Source organism: Carassius gibelio, chromosome A17, assembly GCF_023724105.1.
Source record: "Carassius gibelio isolate Cgi1373 ecotype wild population from Czech Republic chromosome A17, carGib1.2-hapl.c, whole genome shotgun sequence".
Taxonomy (NCBI): domain Eukaryota; kingdom Metazoa; phylum Chordata; class Actinopteri; order Cypriniformes; family Cyprinidae; genus Carassius; species Carassius gibelio.
The window spans coordinates 24,595,983-24,620,432 of record NC_068387.1 but is presented as its reverse complement, the minus strand read 5'-3'; the positions used below and the strand labels follow the sequence as shown (position 1 = coordinate 24,620,432).

The following is a 24,450-nucleotide window of genomic DNA, read 5'->3' as shown; positions in this document are numbered from 1 at the left end:
CTAAATGGGACTACAGAGATTGTCGGGATGACGAGAAAAGCTCATCGACTGAACACTTACGTTTACAGTCTTATTCTACTGATAATCATGCTCTTGGAAACTATTCAAACTCAATATGTTCAACTTGTAGATACCTTTAGATTTTTACATAAATCAGTCACCAAATCAGACTGAAGCGTCTGAACCAGTTTGCGGCTCGAGCAGCACAGATCTAGAAGTCACTCAATCAAACCTCACTTTTGGAAATCTGTCAGTCACTCAGACTCAAAATGAGCCAAAATACCAGCGTATATGATCTTATGATGCTGCTGTTTGCCAACTCCTTCAGCGCTCCAGTTCCTCTAACAGTCACTGAACTGAGGAAACTCAGACCGAAGACGATCAAGCTGGTGATTAGCGCATACATAAACCAATCACTTGAATGAAGGGGTGAAAAGAAAACTTTTTTTTTTATGATTTCTCATGGTTTATGCAATAAAGTGAGTTTATGTTTTAGACATGTAAAACACCCACGTTTCACAACGAGTGCTTTAATAAAATACATATACAGTACATCTTTGCCTGATTACGTAAACAAACTGATGAATCAGTTTTTTTAATCGGTTCACTGAAATGAACTGTCTGAAGGAACCAGTTCGTGAAAAAAGAATCAGATTTCCCTGTTTGCCTGAGGCTTTGAATTACAGGGAGTGGGTGATTGTTTCACTTCATTAGACCTCAATACATCGTCAGGAGCCACTGGTGTTCATTATGTGCTTTTTTTGAGTCACCAAGGACTATGGTTTCGGCCCAAAAAATCTTCTTTACTGTTCTATTGAAGAAAAAAAAAAAGTCACCTACACCTTGAATGATTAACAGAAAATTGTCATTTTTGGGTGAACTATCCATTTAAAAACTTCCACTTCAAAACACACACATAAAATGTTTTACTTGCTAAAAAAGATAATTTGGAGACCTATCTATTTAAAATATCATAAGTTATAGAAGATACAGAAGATAAACAATGAGGAACTATACAATGCTCAGACCCAACAATGAATAACTCTGGGAATCTGTGCAGGATAAACACACTCCATGCTCACTGTCCCAATTCCATCACCATAAATACCGCATAATTTATTGAAATTTTTCTCTTAAATGGTGTGACCCAGTTATCATTCAGAGTTTTTTCTTGATGAGACGCAGACTGCACATCTGTAACGCTCAGATTCCAATCGGCTGAGCGACTGAAGACTCTCAATTTGAGCTGAATAAGAGAGGTCAAAGATGTATAAAGAAGTGCGGGTGGCCATTTATAATTTAGCAGCTCCAGTTTGGCAAACAGAGACTGCAGGAGCACGTCAGCGAGGGAGAAGATGACAGAAAATCCCTGTCTTGATGAAAACGCAGAGGAGAGGTCATGCGTTCGCGCCTGGATCCATCTATATCATTTTGTCAGAGGCATGTGATGACATTCTGAGGATCTGCAGAAGTTTCTACAAATCATAAGAGTGCAATTGGAAAGCATGTAATTAAAGTGGACCAGAGGATGATTTATGAAGGTTTGGAGTGATTCAGATGAGATAGAATATGGTGGTTTGCGATGATGCATTAGAGGAGGGTTTCCCAAACCCCCCATGCTTTTTTGGAACTGATCGTTCACTAGGGTTTAGTTTATTTACACGTTCGCATAATTTCCAACATTGTATATACTTCTAACATGTTTACAGCATTTCACACAGCATTCAGTCAAAATAAAAGCTTGAGGATTTCAACAGTGTGAACATTTGGAAGTGAAATATTTAAGACATAAATATTAGTATTGTAACATTACCGTCAAATGACATTATTATTATCAAACATTTTTTATTTTACAATATGATTGTAATTTACAAAAGTATATTTCTGTTTTCATTTTTATTAAAGCTGTCATGTGACGGACCACTAACCAACATCAGAGACCCGTAAATGTCATTAAAGTATTGAAATATTAACGTAAAATCTATTTTACGTCTTAAAACGTTTGTTAACCCATGCATTAGATCTAAAGTCTTTTTAACATCACATGCAAAAGACATGATGTCTGTTGTTGAGGGGATAAATGATTATAGGGCTGCACGATTAACCGAATGCGATTGTCATGCGCATCTTGTTAGTAAAGACGGTTCTGTAATCAGTACTAAATCTCCATCACGTGCTTTCAGATGAAGCAGCATTTACTACATAAAGCCGTAGTTCACTGCCAAGCTACACAAAATCACGTTGATAACTGCAGAGCTTTTATTTGCGTGATTATGAAATCGAAGAAATCGTTCTGCGATTTTGAAAGCTACTTGCGTAGCTTGTCAATGAACTACGGCTCTGTGTAGTAAACGGTGTTATATCTGTAAGGACGTAAAAATACAAAAACTTTTTACTCTAAACTCACTTCATAACATCAGTCGAGTGTTTGAAGTAAATCCTTCTGTGAGATGATGTGTCTTCTTACACAGAAACATATTTCATAGTGTTCTAAGCAGTGATAAAGGTTATATCGATTAGCATTGCGTTATTATATATTTTATTGTAATAAAAAGTATAATAAGACCAACTCATATAAACCATATATTGTCAAAGTCGTGTGTTTATTAGTTATGTTGAATTAATTACATCAGTTTAATCAGCAACCGAGATTTAGAGATTTCCCGGACTTCTTTTCCCGAGGTGTATTTGCAGTTTTAGCGCAAGAGCGCTTTCTGGATTTAGGATGGAGATTTGCTGATAATCATAGAACCGCGCTTCACTGAAAGATAAACATGACAATCACAGATTCTGCCTGATAGTGATTTATCACCTTTGCGATTTAATTTTAATTAATCATGCAAACCTTAAGCTCCCTTAAGTCTTAACCTTAAGACCCATGCCTGTGTCACTGTAACAGCAGGCAAATCTGCATTTAATCTGCTCCGGTATACATGAACACATAGATTCTGAAAACATACAATCATTCTGAATGAGTAGACAGCACTGCATTTTAATCTGATAAATAACACTGCCACAAGCTTTGTCTGAGCTTTGGGTTTTTCACACACATATACATCTGGATGAAGTTAGACTCACGAAAGTTGAAGCAGCTTCTTTTAAGATTCGTTTCATGTTATGTGACCTGTATCAGATGCAGTTAAGAAACCCAGTGAGATTGGTTTCTCCTGCACAGCCTGTGGAGGGAAAAACACAACAGCTGCTGTCGATCAGATGCTTAAAATGCCTGAGGATTCATGTATACCGCAGTATATAAACACCACAACGGCAGTGATGAGTGATAGTAGCAACAAAACATGTCCTGCTATGGTTACTGCTATTATAATGACACGCACAACATAAGCTTTCAATTAGAGAAAAGACAAGAGAGGATTTCACACAAATACAAAACGACCTCATTAACTTCCCTAATAAATGTTCCTTGATATATATATATATATATATATATATATATATATATATATATATATATATATATATTTGGTCATCAAATTGAAAAAGAAGTGCCTACTCTTGATTTTTGTTCATTGAAATTAAACTTTAATATAAACATTAGATGGAAAATCTGTGTAACTAACAGCAAACACATAAATAATATAATAAAAAATAAAACAGAAATTAAAAAAACTAATTGAATGCCAAAAATCAAACGTAAATTATAAAACTAAAATTAAAATGAAAACTGAAAATATATATTTTTTTATAATTTGAAAAATTAAAAGCTATAGTAGTATACCAAAACTAGTATACTATATGGTATAATATTATAATAGTGACAGTAAAATTTACTATAGTTATATAATAGTAATGATAAAGCATACACTATAATAAATACAATTATAGTACATAAATAATACTGACAGGACACTAAAGACCTTTTCAAGGCAAACACAAAACCTCTGTGCAGATAAGATTCTTAAAAGAATCAATGGATATCATTGGTGAGAGTAAAATTCACATTATTAGTCCTAGACTGCAAAAAGAGATTCAAGGAAGTTTGCTTAAATTTTTTCAGCCAATCAAAAATGCCCTGTGGCTGTCAATCATTTTTCGCATTTGTTTTGTCTGAAACCCTTTAAAGCCTCTCAGTGACTATACAGGAAAGCAGAATAAACTGACAGCTCATCCTGTGGAAAAATAAGTCTTTATCCTTCTAAAATCTCTAGAGTGGTTTATAAATCTGAATGTATGTAACTCATAAACAACAATAGTGCATTGGAAAATCTGCTTAGCTTCTGAGGGTCTGTGACTTAAAAAAACAGGATCAAACTTTAATATCATGGGCTGTATGGAAACAGGGAAGAAGACCATGATATTAATCTAAATTCTGCTTCATATCTCAACGATTGTATTTTGTCTGACATGAATTACATTTCATTTCACCTTTGCCTAATTCAGGGTATGAACAGCGAAGCAAAAGTGATTTTAGCACCTGAGGTGAGACTGACTTCAGTGAAGCAGAAACCCAACTGGGGTTTATCAAAATCACACCATACAATCAAGACGAGGCTGATAACGGAAAGCAGCTATAGGCCCGACCAATTAACCCACCGTCTGACGAATAGCATACGAATAGGCGACGACTGCTTGAGTTCATTACTGTTTCATGAGATCTATAGTGTCATGCGGTCTGTCTAGTGAATAGCAGATGAACGTGAGTGTGACCTTTATTTTCTGCTGCGCCTGAAGATGGAAGAAAGGAGAAAGTGGGACATGTGATCTGCTGTATTTCATGCACGCATGTTTAAAATGACCTCTTTCTTTTATGAGTGTGTGATTACTCTTGGCACGTCCTGGCATATGTTGAGTGTGATGCAACAAAGAGGGTTGTGAAAAGGAGTGTGAAATACTGGCGCCGGAGTTTTCAGTCTAACTTGCAGTGTTACATACTGTATGCACTACATGCATGTAAATATACATAAATATTTCATATTCATTTAGATGAGCAGGATTACAAGCATGTAAATATGCCCATGCAATAAAGTATAGAAGTAAGCTGACAGTTGGACAGCACAATTAATCGAGTTTCTAAACGCAATTACAATTATGGATGCAACAATATGTAATTGTTCAAAGCGGCAATTAATCGTCCACTTATGCTATCCACTTATGCTATTCTGCATGCTTAAGATGCGTTTTTTCATTCTTTCTACATGTTATCTTAAGGGTTTTCCCATTGTTTTAATTTTGGTTTCTACTATAACATTATAATACCTTTCATAGTTAAAAAAGAAAAAAAAAGATGTATAGTTGAAATTTGAGGTTCTTCTAACACTGACAGACTGGAAGTTGAAAAAAAGGCATGTTGGAACGAATCATGAGATTGATGGGTGAACATGCAACTCAACTGTGGCATTTGATGAAAACTACAGATCCTCAACATGTGAGATCATACAGACACACGTTTATGTCAGCGTTTACTCCATCGTTTTTGCTCTGTTCCAGACGATGCACTTGCTTCCAAACGCTTCATGACAGACCGACTAACTGTACATCTGGCTTTTTAACAGAAGCTGTAGGCCTATTTTATGTTCTTTACTTTGTATGTACTACAATTCTTAGAGAATTTAGAAGCTATCATAAATGTAGATAATAGTGTGCATGCTCAACACATGAAAAATGCTTAATAATGTTGCATTTCATAGAAAATGTAAACTGCTTAAAACTATACAACAAAAAATGGTAGAACAATAATATAGTGTCTGTGCACGGCTCCTCACAGAACAGCTGCACTCATCATGTGTGTGACTGTGTGAGGCTCTAAAGGGCTGATGAAAGGAAAAGGCCATGCAGGAAAGAGGCTGTAAACAAGAGCGTCTGATTGGCTGAGGGAAGAGCTCTCCAGCGAGTGGCACAAGAGCACTTGAGAGAGCAATTTTCTGCCAGAAAGGCAGTGCAGATTCACAACGGCCCTAAAACCCCCAAACACCTAGGAGCTGTAATACCGAAGGCTGTGTTCGCTACAGAGTCAGACACAGGGATGATTGGGAGTTAACAGAATATTAACAAAAAGAAACAATCACAATTAATAACTAATTATTCAAATTGAACATATTAAAGGGAGGGTGAAATGCTCGTTTTCACTCAATATCATGTTAATCTTGAGTACCTATAGAGTAGTACTGCATCCTTCATAACTCCAAAAAGTATGTAGTTTTATTATATTCATAAGAGAAAGATAGTCTGTACCGATTTTTCCCGGAAAAACACGAGCGCCTGGAGGCGTGACGTGTGGGCGGAGCTAAAGAATCACGAGCGCGAGTAGGCTTTTGAGTTGAGAGCGTTTGGAAGCTGTGACAGCTGTGAAGGCTGAAACTGAACGAGAGCAGCAGCAGCAACGACTCGCTCCGAGCAGGGCTCGAACCCGGGTCTCCGGCATGGGAGGGGACGCACTAACAAGGAGGCAGAGATATTTGAAGCAGTTTTACTCACTAAATGCGGTTCCAACACACGATCGTGACCCTTTTTCGTTGGGATTGCATCATCCTTAAGAAATAAACGATACGCAAATCTGTCGTCAAACTGGGCCTTGTTTGTAAAACAAGCATCTCTCGAAATGCAGGGAACAAACACAAACACTTGCACAACTCCGTTGATGCTCTTTAAAAATAAACTCCATCCACTGGTCCCTTAATGCTGTTTTTTCTTTGGTAATCTGTGCAGGGTTGTCTTGCCCTGGCAACCAAAAACACACTCCTTTTGTGACATTTCGTGATGCTCTCGCTCTGATCAGTGAAGTCTGTTGTGCTCTCTCTGCTCTGCTATACGGGAGCGCGCGCTCTTCCGGCAGAAGTGCCTTAGGACCCATATAAGGAAATTCCGCTCCATCTAACGTCACACAGAGCCATACTCGAAAAAAACTTTCCGAAACTTGTGACAAACCGGAAGGAGTATTTTTGGAACAGAAATACTCCTTCAAACGTACAACTTAATTTTTGAAACTTTGTCCATGTTTAGCATGGGAATCCAACTTTTTAACAGTGTAAAAAACTCAGTATGCATGAAATAGCATTTCACCCCCCCCTTTAAGTCATTTTGAAAACAAGCTCAACTGCTTCAAAATGACTTAAGTAATTTCAGAAGTAATATTAATCACTCAAAAGTTTTTACAGCCTGTGAGTCTATATAAATGCTAATTAAAACACTCCGAACACATTAGCAATGGCATAGCAACACCCTAGCAACTAGCCGCAACCTCTTAGCATCCTAATTATAGTAATAACATGAACTGGAAGTTTCAGCTGTTTTAGTGCATGAATCGAGATTCAAATTTATAACGTGTGATTTCATACACCCAAGAGTCTTTATTTTCTCACGCAAGGCACATTTCTAACATAAAACACATTCGGCGTCTGTTTGGAAGCTGCACGCACACAGAAATTTATAACGTCTGCTCAGGCTCAGACAGAGCTGCTCAATCTTGAATCTATAACCCGTCTGGTATAAAGTTCATCAGGAGCTGATGGAGTAGAGCGGTTTCTAATAAATACTGGGTGCTAAAGCAAGCTGATCCATTCTCTTTGGCTCGAAGAGGGACAGTAATTGGTTTCTCGTCACAAAATTATAAATATGTGCTGACCCGGTGTATCTCATCTCATTCAATTCGGTTTTAAACATAATGTTCATAATAAGTTCTTGTGAAAACCGTACATGTATGCCATTGGTTTTGTATCTTTATGTTGGGTGTTAAAAATGACAAGTGTTAATGCTAAGCAAACCAGGAATAAATGTCATAATGTCTTTTCTTTGTGCCAAAAGAACCAAGTAAACACACCCTTAATTGAAAGATCTTTTTTTAGTAAAAATATATATATATGGAAGCAGCGGTTGAAAAATAAAGAAAGAAGCAGTTAAGAAAGCATCCGATAATAGAGATGTAGATATGTTTACTCTGCAATCATAACTCCAGTAAAGTCATGTCATGTTTATTTATATAAAACATGCAACAGACTGCTTTAAAGTAAGCAGCTTTACAGTATTAAACATGAAAAAACAACAACAGTGTTTAACAGATTCAGTTAGAATTACAACTTCATTTTCCATAAAGCAGCTCTGTATATGTATATGTTTATGAATAAATATATAATATTTAAAACTGCAAAAGCTAAATAATAATTAGTACTTAACCTACTTACAGTATTAATCAGTGACATAATCAATGATTAGTTGAATATGTTGAAAATGTTCTAATAACTTATGCAAAATTGTGTCCAATTTTACATTTGTGTCTTCGCTGTCTTAACTTTATAAAGACAAGTTTAGAAAGCAGTTTTATGACTTTAAGATCAAGCTAATACATAACTTATGTCTTGTGACTATACATTTAAATAAGTGTATTTTATGCAATTAAGTACATTGTTCTTCCTAATATTTCAATTCAACTTCCTGTGGAAGTTCAAAATTCTATATTCGGAAGCATTAATTTTAAATTCTACATGCCTTTCTGTAACCTTTAACTTATATTAAAGACAAAAGGGAATTATTTAAACTAATTGTATATGTTAATCAAAATTTTGCCCCAAATCAAGCATAACTTGTATTGAACCTGAATCATTTTAAATCTGCTTGGTTTGATCAAAATGGTTCTTTTGAAAATCAATCTTTAATATGGTCAAAAGGCTAAAAATGATCGGTATGGAATCTTTCAGCAACATCTCCAAGTCCTAAGACCACTCCAAAGGGTCTCTTAGAAAAATGAGACTCTAGAAATGCAACCTCAAATCCCTTGCATTATGCATGATGGCGAGCCGTCTGCTAATATTCTAAAACTCATGGTAAAAAAGTATAACGTAAAAAAAGAAAAACATTTCCTTTTAGCCATGTTTTATAAAGTGCTCCAGCTCGTAGAGGATTAACAGAAGAAACCAAGGACCATGTCAGCATATCACGGCTCTCTGACCATGAAGGACTGTGGGCTAAACCAGGTGCATTTGCATGGTGAACCAATAACAGTTACTTCATAAAAGCTTCCATTAAACAGTGTTCAAGCATGCATAAACGATAGCACAACCTGCAGTCGGATAGTGCTGCACTGCCTGATGCAGCTCAACTAGTACAGTGACCGCCTTCATCTCTAGTGGAAGATTTGCCTGGCCCGAGGACTAGTTCTGCAGATAAAGACTATTTCACCTGGAAACAAAAATAGCCTGAGCTGAGAACACAGTTTAAAAATATGAGCAAGTTCACGACTCAACGAGAGAGAGATAGAGAAGTGTGATCAGGCTGAGTCGAGCTGCTCCAGACGTGACAGCTGCTGTAAGCGGAACGATCCTACACATTTCTAAATGTTTCTAATGAAGACAAAAACAGCACATGAAACCCTCATCAATACAAAAACAACTCAAGACTAAACTAGACGGCTTCCAACCAATTAGTTGTACACCCTGTTCATATTTTTTTATATTTAATACCTGAATTCTAAATAAATTGTAAAAGAAGTTGCAACTACAATTTCCATTTAATGTAAGGAGGTATATAAACGGTCATAAAAGAACATTAAAAAGACAAACATAGAAATAAAGGTATTGAGATAGAACAATACGATGCAATGACAGAAAGAACAATAGAATGATAACATGAGGGAATGGCAGAAGAACAAATATAAAAAAAAGAAAGAAAAGACCAATAAATATTCAGATAAACAAAAAGACAGACAATGTAATTCAGTAAACTCCACTTCATGTCATTCAAATTCTAATTCTGATTGAACTTCCTGTGTGTTGAGGCATCTTCAGTTCAGATTAACTGAAAGAACCACCTCTTTAATTCAGAGTTTTGTCAGTTACAATACTATTCGACTCTGAATTAGCGGAAACATGGGTCGTTTATAAAAGCTTCTCAGTTCCCACAAAACCCCTCTTCTCCAGCGTTACAGGTACACAACACAGCTTCCTCTCTTTTGTGCCTTTCTAATGACACTTCCGCTTCAGCTTTTACCTTCTTCACACCCACAGATTACCACCATCTCCAGCTTTCACACTCTCTCTCTCGACAGCGGCGCAGGAACGCCTTCCCTTTCAAGTCTTGGCGCTTTGATTAAGAGCCATGTGACTAGCATGTGTCTGTGAGCTGACGGCTATTCTCTCGGCCTGATTGAAATGCAGCACACAGCGTCTAGACGCCGGGACCAGCTTTAGCATTGTTCAGAGCAGAATGGTCACAGAAAAAGCCTGATTTGTGAACATCCAGAGGGAGAGGAGGATGTTGTAGGGGTTCTGATGTGGCCTGACAGAGAGGCTGTGAAAGGGACCTGCTCGCAGAGACATCACCAAATCTTTTTGTTTCTAAAAGATTATTTAATCCTTCACCATTAGGTCTTTTATCATGTCTGGTAACCCTTTATAAGACCTCATTTCCCCGCTGGAGATTTAGGTCAGAGAGACAGTGGCTTTAGAATAATGCTTGCATTTTGAAATCATGCATCATTGTTTATTGAAGCATGTTATAAATTCATAAGGCGTTTTAATGAAGCTGATATAAGAGGTGGTAGCTGAGCATGAGCTGTGATGCTTTTTCATCTGAAACCGCCTTCAGCAGTGCTGATGTTGATTTTACAAGGGAACTGTCATCAAACAAGTTTCTCAAATATTTCTCTAAAGTATCTCTAGTTGAAAAACAGACAGTCCCATCTCAAAAACAATTAGATCAATGTCGCTGTCTAGATGCACAAAAAAAAAACAATGCAATTTTAATGAAAGCAACACGGTTTTGCACTTTTCAGCAGATTACTTAAAAAAAGAGGGCAAATATTTCATTTTTAAAATGTTTTATTTTGACCCAGTTTTGCACTTTTTAGTGGTGTTCTTACAAACAAATGAACAAACAAACAAAACTTTTATGTTACAAACTGAGCTGGGATAAAAATAATAAAATAAAATAAAATATTCAACTATTAAATTATTTTTATTAAATTATCTAAATAGCCATTTCTAACCAATCAGGTCTAAAATGAATTATAAACATGATAAAGTATTCATTATAAAACACAGCATAAAGCTACTGACCCTATGGTATTTTAAATTAAAGTATAAAATATAATTTACTTCATTGTGAAATATCAAAATAAATACAAATAAGCGGTGCAGAGACTGAGATTGGTGCAAATGTTGTGGTGTAAAGTGGAAAAGCCATTAAACTATGGCTCACACCATCACTTTACACCCTCATGACATGTTCACAATACTGTCTTGAAAGGGTCATACATTAGCCCTAAAAATCAATGTCCATGGAGAAAATGCATGGGATTTTAACTTCGGGATTCCAATACATCTCTCTATAAAACTCATGATACATGATGGTATATTAGCCTGTCCTTTATGCTGCTTATCCAATAAAGCACAGATACAAATGCACAACTTTTCTTTAAACTAAAGTATATCTCTGCATGGTCTGCGGTCTCAAGGGACAAAGGTACATGAAAAGCACTTTGCAGCTTCCTCTCGCTCCACACTGAGAATGCTCTACAAGCAACATTTCAAGGTACATGTCAAGAAATGTGACAAAATGAGGACAAAGATGAGGGAATAGAGATCTGAACGCAAGAACAAGCTGTTTGTTTCTTTCAGTGTGTGTGTGTGTGTGTGTGTGTTTGGAGGTGAACAGAGGACAGGTGGTGGACTGTGAGTGCTGTGGGTTGAGTAGAGGTGCGAGACTGGCCAGACGGCTCAATATTCCCATCTTGAGATCCCATTTGGGAATATGATTGCACAAGGAACATGTGTTTAGAACCGAGAATCAGGTTCCATCTTTCAAAGAACACTGTAACTGATTCATACAGGAATGAATGTTATTCTAAGAATGCAAAATGTATTTTAGGTTTGGCTTGCAATCATTTTAATTAGTTTTATATAAAAACAATCAATCAATGATCAATCAATCAGCACACAGCAAAAAGCCAAAGTCTTGTTTTCCAGTAAAATATTTAAACATTTTGAAACAAGAAACAATATGGAATCAAAATGACATATTCGGAAACATTTATCAAAATTAGTTTCATTATGCTTAAAACAAGAAAAATCTACTTAATTCAACAGGAAAACATTTATTTTTCTTATTTATTAAGAAAAATGTATTGTGTGTCAATTTGCCTCAAATTGAAATAAATCTTTTTTTTTTTTTTTCTTGAAAATATTTATATCGGAAAACAAGACAAAAAAAAAAAAAAAACAAGGAAAAAAATGTTTTGTTTTCTTATTTTCTTTTTTTTATTGTTTATTATTATATTCATTTAAAGTTCATTTATTTTATCTTATGTCATTTTGCATATCGAGTTAATGTAATTTACATTAAATTAAGACATAATTTCAGTTAATTTTTTTTGGAAATCAAGACAAAAAACAAAGGAAGAAAGGGAAAACATTTATTTTTCTTAATTTCTTATTTTATATTTTAAAATCATAATATATTTACTTTGTCTGCCCACCTTCCAGCAAAATCATGCAGAGACCCCGGGAATTTGAGTTATGGTAGCATTTCCTAACCAGCAGGATTGAAACATATGAGCCGACTAAGACGTGCAAGCACACGTCCCCCCGAAACAAAAGTGCACAGACACAGGACTGGTCCAGATCACCTCTCAACTGTGTGAGGGAGAAGTGTCGTCAAAGCCGAAGACTTTCTCTCCTTCAAGCCGCCGCAGCGCTAAATCGAAGTGTTCACTGCAGACGCAGCGTTAATCCATTAAAAAGAGAACCTTCGAAAGATCAAAAAGCACCACAGAGCATCGAATTACATGCTTGGAACGGCATGAGACGCACTAATAGAGAATTTAATTCTCATAAGATATTCATTGGATTTGCATGCACTGAAGAAACTTCACTGTAAAAATATTTTCCAAAGTTGCATTGAGTACATTTGACAAGAAAGTACAACTTCAGACTCTCAGTGGGAATTGTTTCAAGGACAGTTTTTTTTTTCAGTGCAATGTATATGAATGTGGGAACATGTCATGCAACATTTACTACAAAAAAAACAAAACAAATCTAATTCTGTATCTTTCAGTAAATGAATCATTACACAAATTGAAAGTTCAAACTGATAATTCATGAGTCCAATGGTGATTTGAGAGTCTTTTAACTAATTAATTAAAAAGAATCACTCATAAGAGTCATTTGTTCGTGATTCGGACTATCCTAGTCATGTTGTACTTTTACAGACAACAAATAAGCACAGAAAGATGTCTCATATATTTGTTATTCATGAACCAAAACTCGACTCCCAACCTACAAAAGCCAATATTTGTTCACATCCATGCGCAGATATGACGGCCAATTTTGCTGAACATAAGCAAAATTGTTGTTCCACAATAAAAATACAACTATAATTTTTTTAGGCCTACTGCAACAAAAATCTAAAAAACAAATAAATAAGCCATGATGCTACAGTAGCTACCAGTTTTTGTGCAATAAAATCAATGCACTAAATAATATGAAAATGTATTTGTATGGCAGAGTTATTATAGTTTTCAATTTAAAACCATAAAAAAATGAAAAATAAGAAATAAAAACTTTTTGGTTCTTGAAGTTAAAGAAATGTAAAAAAAAATAAATAATTAAAATAACAGTTGCAAAGGCAAACTTTTTACTTTTTATTTAGTTTGATATTATTGTTGTTTGACTAAAACTACTAAAACAAACAATTAAAAATTAGTAAGAAAAAAAATGACATACTGGAAACAGCTAAAACTAAACATGACAAAAACTTTGACTAAAATTTGAATGAAAATAAAAAAATAAAAAGAATATTAAAAATCCTAATAAAAACTATAATGGTGCTTCAATGATACTAAAATGCGTAAAAGCGTGTTTATGATAAGACTGGTTTATCAATATAGTCTATTACTAAGGCTGTTTTTATCAAAGGATACTGCCATCAAAACAAGCGACTCTTTCAGAGATACTGGGCTCATGGAAACAAGCATGAGAGTAAATCTTTAAATGCTCCAGCTCAAGCTGTTGCTCTGAAACCAAGGCAGACATTATTATTCCATGAAGAATGGGGGTCAGAGCCGGCATGAGCTTTACATCTCTCAAACGTCCCTCTGAAAAGACACACACACAGCTGTCAGCTGTGAGGAACCGAGGGGCCGCGGACCCCATTCACAGATCAGCTTCTGCTGGACACCTCCTGTCTGAAAGCACTCGCTGCTCTCCAGAGGAGCTGAAACTACAGGCCGATCGCTTTCTCTGAAAGACACCGGTACAGTACAGATGACAGAGTGCTCTGTGGCAGCAGGGACTCGTCCAATCAGAGGGTTTTGTGTGACAGGACACTTCCCTGGGGCCCCGGCTCTTGGAGACAAAGGAAAATATTTACATGTGAATTCAGAGGACAAGTACATTACGGTTGTCTTCTCCATCACACGCACGCTTTGCTTCAGAATATCGAGTGTGAAATGAACACCGACTGATATCCCACTGAACAAAGTGAGCCTTGCATGTGGAAGAAAAGATGAATATTGCAACTGTAGCAGCTCCCAAAAGAAGCGGGAAGAGATTTGACATCTGGAGTATAAAGAAAATGGCAACGAAATGGGAGGCCAAATGCATTGGGTACCTCGGTCCAAAAAAACTACACTAAAAAGGTGAAACCAACCAAACATAGAAAAGGTTTGTTACATTAAAAGACATTGTTAAACTCGCAATGTGTGAGCTGTTAACCCAAAATCTTAGATATCTTGAATATTTTTTAAATCACAATTTATTATAATCTTTTTAATATACATGGCAATTTAATATATGAAAAGAAATAGACTCTCAAGCGAAAATATCACCAGATACCTTTATTATTATACTAAATTATATTATTATAATATAAAATAGATAAATACATACATAGCTATATATATTTGTTAAAAATGCACATTACATTAGTATGTACATTAGCATCTCCCAAAAAAAATGAAATATGAAGAAAATTAAAATTACGTAGCTTCGGGTTTCTATAGACCCAAAAAGCAACAACAAAAAGATCAAACTAACCAAACATTGGATAAAGCTCATTTTAAGAAATAAATAGTTTGTTAAACTAGCAACCAGGTGAGAGCTGGACACACATTTATTTATTTATTTATTTATTATCATTCAATTTTTTTTAATTTCTTAAAATGTATTACAATATATTTATTTAACAAAGTTTATATATAAAAAATATATAAAAGAATCTGCCAAAGGAATACATGTAAATTAAATATTAAATATAAATTAAAAATAAACAAAAATAAATATAATGCAATAGAACAAAAAACATATTTAATTTATTCATTTATATTTGGAACTATAAATACCTAAATGCCCATTTACTTTCCATTTATGCACTGGACAGGCTTAACACTGCACTGGTTCAAGTTACACATTTTGCTCAATTCATGCATTCCCTAAAAACCAAACCCATCACCTTCTTGTTGATAACGCAATTCTATACCGTTTCAGCCTAATTGATTTAATGTTTTCTATATATATCAAGCATTAATCTACATACATAACAAAATGTAGGCTAGAATGGAAGCTTTAGCCTAAGTTCTGCCAGGAAGACTCAATCACTTCGTCACTAATTACCTTCATCATTATCCAATCACGTCTTTATACTCCTGTATAAAAGATCGTACTTACACATGTTTGAGTTCGCAGATGCCAACGCGACAACAACCGCAGATTCCGACGCGATTGTACTTGCTCAAGCTGTCGTGTTTATTCATCTACTTGCTGTAATTAAGTTCGTGCCCCGCAAACTATCTAGAGTTCGACGTTCCTCTAAGATGCACACGGGATCGTTGGCTTAGCTCTGTGTCGCGGTGATTATCTGCAGTCGTTTGTGTTGGATGATTTACAAGCTTTTCTCGGCAGAGGATGTGAACATTGGCGGAGTTCCGTGTGCTTCCAGGCCAGGGTTGCCAGGTTCTCAAAACCACCAGTTACTACTATTATAAAAAAAAAAAAAAAAAAAAAAAAAAAAAAAGCCCAATCGCGTTCAAAAGGGATTTATCGGTAGAATTCACATTCTAGGGGCTATATATAACACTATTGGGATCACCTCAAACCCAGGACAGAAAAGGCAGCCCACAAAAAAAAAAAAAAAAAAAAAAATACGGTCTTGGCAACGCTGGTGCTTTCCGAGATGTCGCGTCAGTGCTGCTTGGGTCTCAACACCTGAAAAGACTTTGGTCTCAATCAACAAATATTCATCTGTACGCTCACGTGAACCTGCAGCAATGAAGTTTCTCCGGACCAGCAGACAGAATTAAGGCTGCCAGTCTCTTCGGCATCTCGCCTCCATCACTTCACAAGTCTACAGCATTATAAGTATCATTTTGTTCTATGCACTTGCGGCGCCTGGGCATTAATTTATTCTCTGCAAGGATTTATACTTGCACGTTCAAATAAAACACTGGGCGTTTCGTGCTTGTTTATTGACTTGCACAGCATAATTAAGATGTTGATCATAGTGCATGCAATTTTCTGAATAACTACTTCGTAATGAGGCACTTTAAGGCTCATCATAAACGCTACAATCTTTATTCTGATAAAGATTTTTCGCATTTCTTAAAAAAAAAAAAAAAAAAAAAAAAAGCTCTGTCTAGCACACTTGAGATTCGCTGTTTTAATCCTATGCTTTAATATTTGTTTATTCAGTCTTTCATTTGCGTTATTCCTGAAAGTTCATACTCTAATGGGATTCTATGGTTGCAGATGCAGGGAACCGCTGCTCCCACCTCATCTTTACATGGCTTACTCTTGGGCTAGTGAATTACGAACACCGGATCTACCAAGCTGATGCGTATATGGACCCTTCTTTTGAGTCGTAGGCTACCTCCACCCCATTACAGTAAGATTCGGCTCAATGCTCCGTCAGCAGGCATATATTACTCCACGTGACACGAGTTGCTGCTGACCTTATTTCAGAGTAGTGACAGATCTCCAGTTTAAACCGAATATTAATTAGCAGGCATGGTTTGTTTGCACTCCTGGTCTCCGTCTCAAGGTGCGGTCACACTAGACTTTAAACATGCAAAATTATTTCGAACGCCACTGCGAATATGGGCGGGAACAAGATAAAACAGTCTCCCCTCAATTATCACAAGATGGATTATTATGTGCGCTAGCACTGTGTCTTTTGCAACGGCGTCAAAAGCGTTTTATTATATTGTAACGTTACTCTGTATCTCTCTATAAATATATACACCCTAAGGGGAGGAGGGGGAGAAGAAAGAGAGAGAGAGAGAGAGAGAAAAAAAAAAAAAAAAAATATATATATATATATATATATATAAAACGTTGTCATTTCAATGTATCACCTGTTCCCGTCGACACTACAAACCATGCAGCTTTTCTTTTATAAATCTTTTAATGTATTATAAACTAGGACCCTGTGCAACAGCTAAAGTATATAGCGCTTCCTTTTTGAATTTTTGTACAGAGGCCATGCAGCAATGTATCGCTCTTCTACTGGTCCACATCCTCACGTTATGCAAATTCCCTGGTCCGAGTTCACCAAACTTGAACTTTGGAACGCAGCGAAATGCAAAATTTTCGCATAAGCTTGCGTTTCCGGTCCGACGCATTCGCATGCGTATGAATGGAAGTCAATGGAGAGAAAAGTGCAGTGTGACCGCCCATCACTCATAACTAACTAACGTCTGGAGGGGCGCGTTAAGTAGGTTCTGCTCATGCTGTCAAACTGACCTCATCAGAAAAATTATTCGTTACAGGGTGGAAATATTCAGAATTTGATAAGATTAAGACAAACAACGTTTAATTGTTTACATCAAGATTAGCAATGTGTGCTAGTAAGTCAATTCGACTTATGCGTATTTTAAACTTAACCTCTGATACCTCAACTTAATAATATAAAAAAAAAAAAATTGGGGAGTGACAGTTAAGGGGTTAAGCTACAATCAAGGCTTGTTTATATTCGCGCATCTACTGGTGTTGGTTCATCACTCTTACTCGGCTGTTGCGCCTTTCACCTTACACTTTTAAACTTTCAGACAGCTGTGCCCTCAGCCAACCCGGATTCTTCAGTCTGCCCTCCGTTAGCAGACATAATACTAAACGAAGTGCTACGTCAGCTGGAAATCACATTTCTAAGGCGTCGCTCCCTCTACAATCAAGCCTACACATTTGCATGGTCCGCTTCTAATGTTTTTCCTTCCAATTTTTGCGTTCCTATTCTAATTTCGACCGTTGCTCCTTTCTTGTCAAAAAAAAAAAAAAAAAAAAAAAAAAAAATCGCAATCTTAATTTCTCTATTCGCAGACTCCTTGCCAGCATCTAATCCACGCTAAATTTTATAATCAAATTTTCAAGCTTTTGGTTATTCAGTTCTATTACTACTTGAGGGGTTAGCTAAATCTTCCAACAAATTAAAGACAAATGTCTGCCTATTACCCTGCCCATATTGCAAATGAATTACTTCCATCTGCTACGGCCTTCCTTCAAAGTACCTCAATATTCTTCTGGAGGCAGTGTTTATCTGCTTTCTACAGGTTATGCTTCCAGGGGAATTCACTTCAAACCAATCAATTTGATCCTGCTCGCGGCATTTCCTTCAGATCTATGATTCGGACCAAAAATTCTTCACACTCTCCCCAAGCACTCAAAAAAAAAAAAAAAAAAAAAAAAACCGATGTGCAAGGTTCTGGAGTCACCTTAACAATTCTAAAATCAATAATCCTGTCCCTTCTCTGCATGGTGAAATTTCTTTAAAAATCCGACCTAGAATTTCTAAAACGCACCAGCGCTCTTTTTCCTAACGGAGCCCCCTTTCCAAGGCTGTTTAGAACTCACTTAACCACTGTTCTCAAAGCTGCAGTCTATCTACTGGCCATTCATTCAGAATTGGGGCAGCTACTTCAGCAGCTGAATGAGGGATCTCTACATCAGCTGTTAAGATCATGGGCAGATGGTCTTCCTAAGCATTTGAATCATACATCAGACCTGATTCAAAACCATTATTGAAGCTCAGCAAGCTCTCCTGTAACTAATCAGGTAAATTCATGCAATTACTGGTGGTGGTGTTACTATATCCGTATGGTCTTTCAAGGCCTGTCTGTGTCTGCCTATCGTGACTATTTCTGTACGGTCTATCGAGACCTGTCCGTGTCCGGCTATCATGGCTATTTTTCTGTATGGTCTATCAAGGCCTGCCCCATGTCTGCCTATTGTGGCTATCAGTGTCTGGCCTATCGTGGCTATTTCTGTACGGTCTATCGAGACCTGTCCGCGTCCGGCTATCATGGCTATTTTCTGTACGGTCTATCAAGGCCTGTCCCATGTCTGCATATTGTGGCTATCTGTGTCTGGCCTATCGTGGCTATTTCTGTACGGTCTATCGAGACCTGTCCGTGTCCGGCTATCATGGCTATTTTTCTGTATGGTCTATCAAGGCCTGTCCCATGTCTGCCTATTGTGGCTGTCTGTGTCTGCCTATCGTGGCTATTTCTGTACGGTCTATCGAGACCTGTCCGTGTCCGGCTATCATGGCTATTTTCTGTATGGTCTATCAAGGCCTGTCCCATGTCTGCCTATTGTGGCTATCTGTGTCTGGCCTATCCTGGCTATTTCTGTACGGTCTATCGAGGCCTATCTGTGTCTGGCTATAATGGCTATTTCTGTACGGCCTATCGAGGCCTGTCTGTGTCTGCCTATCGTGGCTGTCTGTGTCTGGCCTATCGTGGCTATTTCTGTACGGCCTATCAAGGCCTGTCCGTGTCCGGCCATCATGGCTATTTTTCTGTATGGTCTATTGAGGCCCGTCCTGTGTCTGCCTATTGTGGCGATTTCTGTACGGCCTATTGAGGCCTGTCTGCGTCTGCCATTGTGGCTGTCTGCGTCTGGCCTATCGTGGCTATTTATGTACGGCCTATCGAGGTCTGTCTGCGTCTGCCTATCGTGGCTAATCATGGTCTATCGAGGCCTGTCTTGCGTCTGCCTATCGTGGCTGTCTGCGTCTGGCCTATTGTGGCTATTTATGTACGGTCTATCGAGGCCTGTCTGTGTTGGCTATCATGGCTATTTCTGTACGGTCTATCGAGGCCTGTCCGTGTCCGCCTATCGTGGCTGTCTGCGTCTGGCCTATTGTGGCTATTTCCGTTGGTCTATCGAGGCCTGTCCGTGTCTGGCTATCATGGCTATTTTTCTGTATGGTCTATCAAGGCCTATCTGTGTCTGGCCATCATGGCTATTTCTGTACGGTCTATCAAGGCCTGTCTGCGTCTGCCTACTGTGGCTGTCTGTGTCTGGCCTATCGTGGCTATTTATGTATGGTCTATCGAGGCCTGTCTTTGTCTGGCTATCATGGCTATTTTTCTGTACGGTCTATCGAGGCTGTCTGTGTTCTGCCTATCATGGCTATTCTGTATGGTCTATCGAGGCCTGTCTGCGTCTGCCTATCGTGGCTGTCTGCGTCTGGCCTATCGTGGCTATTTCTGTTGGTCTATTGAGGCCTGTCTGTGTCTGCCTATCGTGGCTGTCTGCGTGAGGCCTATCGTGGCTATTTATGTTGGTCTATCGGGGCCTGTCTGTGTCTGCCTATCGTGGCTGTCTGCGTCTGGCCTATCGTGGCTATTTATGTACGGTCTATTGGGGCCTGTCTGTGTCTGCCTATTGTGGCTGTCTGCGTCTGGCCTATCGGGCTATTTATGTTCGGCCAATTGGGGCCTGTCCGCGTTTGCCTATCGTGGCTGTCTGCGTCTGGCCTATCGTGGCTATTTATGTTCGGCCTATCGAGGCCTGTCCGTGTCTGCCTATCGTGGCTATTTCTGTTGGTCTATCGAGGCCTGTCTGTGTCTGCCTATCGTGGCATTTCTGTTGGTCTATCGAGGCCTGTCTGTGTCTGCCTATCGTGGCTATTTCTGTTGGTCTATCGAGGCCTGTCTGTGTCTGCCTATCGTGGCATTTCTGTTGGTCTATCGAGGCCTGTCTGTGTCTGCCTATCGTGGCATTTCTGTTGGTCTATCGAGGCCTGTCTGTGTCTGCCTATCGTGGCTATTTCTGTTGGTCTATCGAGGCCTGTCTGTGTCTGCCTATCGTGGCTATTTCTGTTGGTCTATCGAGGCCTGTCTGTGTCTGCCTATCGTGGCATTTCTGTTGGTCTATCGAGGCCTGTCTGTGTCTGCCTATCGTGGCATTTCTGTTGGTCTATCGAGGCCTGTCTGTGTCTGCCTATCGTGGCTATTTCTGTTGGTCTATCGAGGCCTGTCTGTGTCTGCCTATCGTGGCTATTTCTGTTGGTCTATCGAGGCCTGTCTGTGTCTGCCTATCGTGGCTATTTCTGTTGGTCTAACGAGGCCTGTCCGTGCCTGCCTATCGTGGCTGTCTGTGTCCTGCCTATCGTTGCTGTCTGTGTCTGGCCTATTTCTGTAAAACTTAAGAAGTTTAATCTAACGTCATTATACTGGTCATGCTAACTCTCTTTCTATTTCTTCCAGGAACCTTAGGATTCACAACTGGTGGGTATACTTCATCTACTTTATTTTGGGGGGAAGGCTGGCCCCGTCTGGAGGTCTCGTAATCCACCTAATTTTGGGGGTCTGCTGCGCCCCTGCCTTCGTCTTCAGGCAGGAAATGCAGATTCGCTACCCTCGGATTACGAACCATGGACGGGGCCTTCCGCCAAAGAAATTTATAATTGTGCTCGCTGAGCTGTCAATAAATGTATGCTTCGTACATTCCTCTATCTCCCGAGTCTTTCTGGTAGAAATGGAAGCTTTAGCCTAAGTTCTGCCAGGAAGACTCAATCACTTCGTCACTAATTACCTTCATCATTATCCAATCACGTCTTTATACTCCTGTATAAAAGATCGTACTTACACATGTTTGAGTTCGCAGATGCCAACGCGACAACAACCTCCACCCTCCCCACCACCACCAGGATGGTCCTGTCCTTACCTTCCAGGGGGGGTCTGCTGCGCCCCTGCCTTCGTCTTCAGGCAGGAAATGCAGATTCGCTACCCTCGGATTACGAACCATGGACGGGGCCTTCCGCCAAAGAAATTTATAATTGTGCTCGCTGAGCTGTCAATAAATGTATGCTTCGTACATTCCTCTATCTCCCGAGTCTTTCTGGTAGAACTACAGTGTTCACTATATTATCAATCACTGAAATTAACTACAATTTTGCTTAGCAGTTCAATCAGGCTATTATGAAGCGTTATGAAAACCATTAAGTCTCTGAACAGAAATCTGTTTTGGTGTGATTTGAAGAGTGCTGAAGGGGATGGATCTATAGATTAACTCTTGACTCTTAGGTGGAGATGTGCTGGACATCCACAGCGTCCGACCGCTGACTGTAACGTCCGTCCACCAGCGGAAACCACAGTCACAGATAACTAGCAGCTTTCACCCGAGCGGAAAGATGTGTTAGTCCTCAAAATAACAACACATCATTATGATCTTCCACTCTGCTATTATGATCACTGGGACTTACCATTGAGTTCAGGTGTAAGACAAAACATCCCTCAACATCTCTTTATTTTGAAAACTACACATTTTCAATAGCACAAATTGCCCATTAATTGTGCACAGGAAGAGCCGGGACATAAGTAAAAAAATGAATACAAAAATAAAAAAGTCAATTTTGAATTGACACTGAAACATGTTTTTTTGTGTGTGTGTAGCACAACTCTCGAGACGTTTGAGGGTCATTTAACCACGACTCTTGTGTTGAAGAGCTCTTCTGAGCAGCCAGTAACATCACGACACAGCTGTGTTTGTTCGGCTTAAGTGTGCATTAAAGAGGATCTCCATTCAGTCTGTCTGCTCACAGAAACCTAAAACAGATGCTGAACACTGAGCAAAACACCCTGCCTCTCAACAATTAACCACCAAACATCCATACATTACAACTGATGGTGCATTCAAGAGTGATTCAAACTTACATCAATTGAATCCATTCACACACACTAGAACTGGCCAATATGACCATATAGAAAAGGCATATTGCCATGAACTTCATATTAATTAATTCAGTGATTTATCCAAACAGGAACAGCACATGGTTATTCAATATATATATATATATAATGCAGATTAGAGTGGGTCAGTTTTGCAGAAGCACGTTTATGCTCTTACATGCATCACAAACCAAATGTCACTTTACACACTGACTCTTTGAGACTGAGTATAGCTTTCCATACAAGAATAGTTAACTAACTTCTGCTTCATGCTATCAGAAGTCTGACGAGAAACAGCTCTATAATCACCAGTCAGACGTCTAAGTGGGTTTAAAGCGCTGCTGTTGTAGTCAGGCCAAAAGTTCATGTGAAATAACGCTCATATTGGCTGCTAATCCTTCGAAATCCAGTAATCTTAAAGTGTTGGGGTCACAGCTGTGAAGCCGGTTGACCCCTAACCTTCGGGTCACACAGAGGTCACAGCGCACCTCCATCCAGAGAGCCAAGAAACTTCATTCATCTGAGCTCAGACATGGAGGTGTCAAGTGCCAAAACGCAGTACTATTGGTTAGGGATTTTTTAAACGCAAAATCCTCTCAAAAGAGGTCTGAAGTCCCTCTGTAGTGTCTGTCAGACTCGTTCAGAAAACACATCTCTGATAACATTTTCGTTGCCTTCCAGCTCTCTGCTCCTCTTTAAAACTGACAGGAGAACAGATTCACACGGATTTAAAAACAGCAAACATGAAGTATGAGTCCAAAACATGATGTAGTTTGTCCTGAAAGGACGGGTCATTCAGAGAAACTTCTGAAATGTCTCTGCAGCCGTCGCCAGACAGAAACCTGAGAGAAATGACTGAAATCACAAAAACCCTTTGCTCAGGTCTAATAAAAGGTCCGCTGTGACTCATACGATGCTTTCTGGAATGCTGCACTTTACAGTTTGTGCTTGAATGTTTTATGAAACATTATCCAGTAGAGAATCAGTGTGCTGCTGTTCTCTCTGTCCTCAGAAAACACACATCTGCATGGAAGTCAGCTGTTCGTTAGACATTATCTGTGAAAAAATCATTTCAAAATGAACGTTCTGCTCTCGTTTACTCACCCTGGGTTGCCTGAAAGTCTTGGAAATGTTTGTGGAACCCAAAATAAACCAAGCAAGTTGCATTTTTACAACAATTAAAGTAACTGGACAAGCTCCAAAATACCACTTTCTATGATGAACTGAATGCAAACCATATTCAATGAAAAATTGGCAAAATAAAAGTGGATGATGACTGATGAGGGATTCCCATTTGTGCCTGAATTATCCATCAGAAACAGAGAAAGATCATTAACTATGCAAGCCTTGAATCTGAATTCAGCTTACTGTTAAAAACATTTTTCAATGTAAAAAGTACTTTTTATATTTAAAAATGTACTGACAACTTGAATATTTGAGTTGAATTATGTTTAATCCATAAAAGTTATTATAACACTTAATTTATCAGTGTAATGTTCTGAAAAATAAGTAAACAAACAAATAAATAGTTGTTCATTAAATTCGAAGTTGTGCCAACTAAT

The 24,450-nt window shown here is 38.3% G+C and overlaps 1 protein-coding gene and 1 long non-coding RNA gene across 3 annotated transcripts in view; one reads left to right on the top strand and one right to left on the bottom strand.

Annotated features, from left to right (window-relative positions):
- sash1b (SAM and SH3 domain containing 1b) overlaps positions 1-24,450 on the bottom strand; it is an 82,175-nt gene that overhangs the window by 52,139 nt on the left and 5,586 nt on the right. The gene's annotated exons all lie outside the window — the stretch shown is intronic.
- LOC128031801 (uncharacterized) lies at positions 15,506-22,036 on the top strand. The gene is made up of 2 exons (XR_008188172.1): positions 15,506-18,983; positions 21,425-22,036. It is a non-coding gene; the product is annotated as an uncharacterized LOC128031801 (long non-coding RNA).